Below are 6,073 nucleotides of genomic sequence, written 5' to 3'. Positions count from 1 at the left end.
GTGATCCTCACTTTCCACCATAATGATCTCCAAAACTGGATTGCAACTTGATTTCAGCGTTTTGTACATTGCAGTATTCAATGACAGTTTTTCTTAGACTGCCGGTCCCCCTCCAAATAAACGTATGGATGCCACAGAAGGAAAGACAAAATGCTGAATTCAATACTTGAAATTATTTTAGAGAGGGGGATGGTAATGTGGTTTCTCCTTTAAGTCACAGCACGGGCGTCAAAAAGGCAGATACTGAGATAAGTAATCGCGGTGTGGAAAATCAGCTTAAATAACTCAATAGCAGGCCTGTGAAATTCAAATAAATTACACGAAAGAACATGCTCGCATTCTAGCAGCAATTTTATCACGCTGGAGCTACTGCGAAAAAAGCACAAATGATTCCCGATTTTAAGAAAGGTTATCGGACGGATGCACATAATTGCAGTCCTATACTGATGAACTCAGTCTCTTGTATGGAACATGGAACATGTTCTACACTGACACGTTACAACAGTTTCGGAGAACAAAACTCTTTAGCAAAGATTTTCAAACTTGAGAGGAGTCTACTGGGGTACACGTGTATTAGGCACCCGAATATGATAATAATACTAATATAAACTAAATTGAAACTATTGTGTTATAAACGATGTATTTCTCTGACGGGCTCTATAAAGCGGATCGCTAACTGTGCACGACCGCAGAGCAAAAGATATTGCTTCAGGTTTGAGATTGTAGTGTTGGAGTAAGAGAGCGCTTGGCGCACAGTCGTGAGTACCTGTCTGTGAGCGAAACAGGATGGAGTAGCCAGTTACTGTGGTGTGCTCTGTGAAACCATCAAGTATTAGATTGTAGTGTGGAAATTACGAGTACATGCATTGTTGGCGGAATGAATGTGGAAGTAGAAGTCTTCTCGCAGGCAAGGTAAAGATGTTAAATATTTATGACTTTCGTTTTGCCAGCACGTTAGTGTAGATGAGTTGGCTGATAATTTGCAGTTGTTGAGTATCCCCAGAATGTATTTAAACACATTTGATGTTAAGGCTAGTTAGGAACTCCTCATTTGTTGCGTTTCTAAGATTTGTTAACACAGGTATATGTTAATTGATGATTGGTCTTTATACTTTTTTAGTGAAGTTAGATAATATTTGCTGTATAAATCTGATTCTTTGGGAATCAATTAATGAAAAGGATGTAATTTTCCTGAATAATGTAATTTCAATTATCAGATGTTTTGGAAAGCCAAATTTACGTTCAAATACAATTTCGCTATTGAAACGGTCAATGTTAGTAATTGACCCAAATCAGTACTGTCTCCCTGACCAGGTCACATGTTTTACAGAGACACTGAATTTTTCTTAAATGTTTTCATTTATCAACCAAAAGAATTTCATGTAAATTTCAAAGTGTTACGGTCATTACTGTACACCGTTGAGCCTGTAGCTAGCATATTTTGTTTTATTTTCTTTTTTTTCGTGAGAAACCAGAATATATCGCGTTCCACCGTTACTGCTTTAGAGGTAAGACAATTTTATTTGTTATATGCAGAGGCCCTTACTTAAATATCTCAAATAAAATTATTTAAAGAACGCTACACTTAGGAACAGCTCTGCCAGTCGTTCGTTTTGTGATTTTTTTATATTAAAATAGTCAGATTCAGATATTCTGTTCTCTCAGCTCCTCTGTGGCGACAATGGTAGTTAGATTTTTTTGGCACAACACAATTTACTAACTTGCACAAAAATTTTTCACAGGTCATCGGCATTCTTATGCTCCGCCTTGTTTTCCATTGATTTGATTGTTGAATATTTTTTGTCTTTCGCTTTGTACTCGGTATTTGATTTAATATGCGGGGCAGTGTTATTACGAATCAAGCACCTAATTTGACTGTTGCCACTGACATGAACGATTTACCGGTTAACGATACCAATATTGAATGTAACAATGACAAAAATAGTGACAACTCTGCTGCGCCTAATTTGCAGTGCACAACAGACAACGTACATACTGATTCTCAAATTAACGAACAAATTGCTGACACTACAATTTCACCCGCTAATTTGACTAGTAATCAGACGGTAGATTATGGTATTGCACTGCTGATCTGTACATGGCTGCGTGCACAATTCAAAGCTTGATTGTTCACCGAATGAGGTCAGTGATTTACCTACTTTTCACACAGTCCATCAGAATGCCAATAGCGTGTCAGACGACACACTAGTGCAAAGTCCTCAGTCTGTTTTTGAAAACCCTCTAGCTTCCTTTAGCAGTAATTCTGCACAGAGTACAACAAACGAGACGTCAATGGTTGTAGATGATGTATACACAGCACAAAACACGACACAGGTTACACCTGACACATCAATTCAAAATAATGTGGAAGCGATGCTTCAATATATCATGCAAATGATGGTCAAACAGAATACTCAGTGTGAAGAACAATTAAATAAAGATGATTCAATTATGGTTAAACGGAATACTCAGTTCAATGAACGATTTAATGAAATGGATGAACAGCTCCCCAGCATAATAAGAAAAAAACAAGATGATATCAACACTCAGATAAATTAACAGACTACTCAGTTCAATGAACCATTTTATAGCTTACGTGACGAGCCTAAATCGTACCCAGTTGTTGTTGTTGTGGTCTTCAGTCCTGAGACTGGTTTGATGCAGCTCTCCATGCTACTCTATCCTGTGCAAGCTTCTTCATCTCCCAGTACCTACTGCAGCCTACATCCTTCTGAATCTGCTTAGTGTATTCATCTCTTGGTCTCCCTCTACGATTTTTACCCTCCACGCTGCCCTCCAATACTAAATTGGTGATCCCTTGATGTCTCAGAACATGTCCTACCAACCGATCCCTTCTTCTAGTCATGTTGTGCCACAAGCTCCTCTTCTCCCCAATTCCATTCAATACCTCCTCATTAGTTATATGATCTACCCATCTAATCTTCAGCATTCTTCTGTAGCACCACATTTCACCACATTTCGAAAGCTTCTATTCTCTTCTTGTCTAAACTATTTGTCGTCCACGTTTCAGTTTCATACATGGCTACACTCCATACAAATACTTTCAGAAACGACTTCCTGACATTTAAATCTATACTCGATGTTAACAAATATTTCTTCTTCAGAAACACTTTCCTTGCCATTGTCAGTCTACATTTTATATCCTCTCTACTTCGACCATCATCATTTATTTTGCTCCCCAAATAGCAAAACTCCTTTACTAGTTTAAGTGTCTCATTTCCTAATCTAATTCCCTCAGCATCACCCGACTTAATTCGACTACATTCCATTATCCTCGTTTTACTTTTGTTGATGTTCATCTTATACCCTCCTTTCAAGACACTGTCCATTCCGTTCAATTGCTCTTCGAAGTCCCTTGCTGTCTCTGACAGAATTACAATGTCATCAGCGAACCTCAAAGTTTTTATTTCTTCTCCATGGAATCTAATACCTACTCCGAACTTTTCTTTTGTTTCCTTTATTGCTTGCTTCATATACTGTACAGATTGAATAACATCGGGTATAGGCCTCAACCCTGTCTCACTCCCTTCCCAACCACTGCTTCCCTTTAATACCTCTCGACTCTTATAAATGCCATCTGCTTCTGTACAAATTGAAAATAGCCTTTCGCTCCCTGTATTTTACCCCTTCCACCTTCAGAATTTGAAAGAGAGTACTCCAGGAAACAACTGATAACCGTTTCAAATAGGCAGATACAGATATTAAGACCACTGAAAATAATTCCGTAGAGCCCGTTACAGACGGTGCCACGTCGCAAATCTGACATCCTATTAAAAAAATCCATCGGCAATATAGAGCAAACTTTTACTCAGGAATTAACCACGACCTCTGTTAAGCAGCATGAAATTGTCAGTTTTTTCTCCTACGCCACCGTCAGCAACAGCAGTTTGATAATCTCGGAAAACATTGATTAACCAATTGTGCCTACCAAATCTGCTACCAGTGCTAAGTTTCCCACGTCAGAGGCCACGGACAGACAAAGTATCTGCAGCACGTAAGTGCCATGCCGTCCTTGAAACTAGCAGCGGCGCTATCAACAGCACCGTCGGGCCGCACCACGCCACGCCACGCCACAGCTTACTTCAAAGCAATGTAGCGCCACGCCGACCAAAATAAAACTCTGCTCCACATATATCGAACCCACTACCGTCAAAGTTACTTCCTGTGACTCGTGATGCCAATCTGATTTAACAGCAGTGGACAGATTCTATGAAATTAGTCACCAAGTCATCAGCGGCAAATCAGTCCACAATAAAACAACCAGGATTCAATATCACCTGCACCAAACAGACAAGCATATTTATTTGAAAACATCGATTTCAAAAACTAATCACATCTACATCCATTTCAAAAATATTGTGCCAAGCCAACAACGGAGCTGGATCAATTATATTTCGCTATGCAAATACAACTCAGTCGTTTCTACCATCACATCAGTTATCTTTTATACGATTTTACTTTCACGGACTGCGACGTTACACACGATTTTGGCACTGACACACTGAATTTGTCAATTTTTGTAGCTATACAACACTTGAACGATATGTACTGCATTTCAATTTCCATCGTATAGCAATAATGAGAAATTACTGAAATGCCAAAAAGGTAAGTTTTAGCGCCAAGAATACGGCTGCGATTATGAACGAAATTATACGCACGCTTATTTCAGCAGCAAGAATTTCAGAAGAAAATGTTACAGCATTTATTCTACGAAATTTCTATGTAACCAGCTACTTTATTTACACTACTGATATCCACTAATTTTGACGACATAAATACATCACGCTAATAGTATTTTTAAATTCTTAAACACTTTTCTGCTTCCTATAAAATTTTTTTGCTACTTTTAAGCAATTATGATACTTGGCATTTGTACTGCCGAAACCGTTATTTGCATTACCAGTAAATCTAACTTACACTTATTTTGGTCCTACATGCGGGTTTACATACCTACAAAACTAACCAGACCATTTACATGACACACTTCCCATGCTTATAAAAATTCTATTGGTACCTTGTTTTCACGCTTCCTTGATTATTCAGCAATTTATTTGGTGGTGACTTGCCCGCTAAGGAAAATCTTGCAGGTTGGTTCTCTTACCGTAAGTTTAGGCACTGCACATTTTTTGTTTTCATACGCATGTGCATGAAAACAACAGCTCAAAGAGACACCATTTATTTTCACATGTGTCCAGCGGATCACATGCCTTGGGTGATCTGATCGCTGCAAACTGTAACTCAAACATTTTTTCATAATAAGAATTTGTGTCCTTTTGTATATAGCCTCTATAAATTGTATGATCACTTTTTTCTGATGCTATTTTGCCTTTGATGATATCATGCATTGTGCTGTTTTTTTATTATGCTATGTTACTCCACTCTGCCATTATTGCCCTCCCTAAGCAAGGTACTATTACTGCTGAAATTTATGCTATTGTCTGATGAATTATTATCACTTTTTGTTAGGCTAGTCACTCTTTGTATTTTATGATGTTACCATGTTTCATTTATGACCAGTCTTGTCCTCTATTTTGCTATATATCTGTTGCACTTGATGATGTCGCGAGTTTACTTACTTTCACCTATGAAAATTTAAGAAATCAATGTACCCTGTAACTCATGTCCATTGCATATACTCATGCATATTGTATGTTTCGCAAAACCAATGTACCGAACTCTTATTCTATCCAAACGAACCGTTTTGCTCATAAACTTTAACGTAAGTGACTGTATATGTCTTTTGGATCTCAGAAGAATCTCCAGTATGAAGAACAGTGATGATGCATGTCATCAATTTACTGATATTATGATAATCACCAATTATGGTTGTTGGTAACTTGTTGCCAAGTGCCTATTGTATCTCTACACATGACTGAAGCAAATAATACGGAGTTCAGATGTCTTTGTAGACTGAATACAGTCCGCGCTGGTCACTACTGATTTGTTGAACCTGTACAAAACAAAAAGAAATGGGCTTTATGCGGCAGTCACTTCAACATGCTCATAGGCTACAGCCATTACTCTTCCTTTCCCTTGCCCAATCCTATACCAT

The sequence above is a fragment of the Schistocerca serialis genome, chromosome 3 (genome assembly GCF_023864345.2).
Source record: "Schistocerca serialis cubense isolate TAMUIC-IGC-003099 chromosome 3, iqSchSeri2.2, whole genome shotgun sequence".
NCBI classification, from domain to species: domain Eukaryota; kingdom Metazoa; phylum Arthropoda; class Insecta; order Orthoptera; family Acrididae; genus Schistocerca; species Schistocerca serialis.
This window is presented reverse-complemented; position numbering follows the sequence as displayed.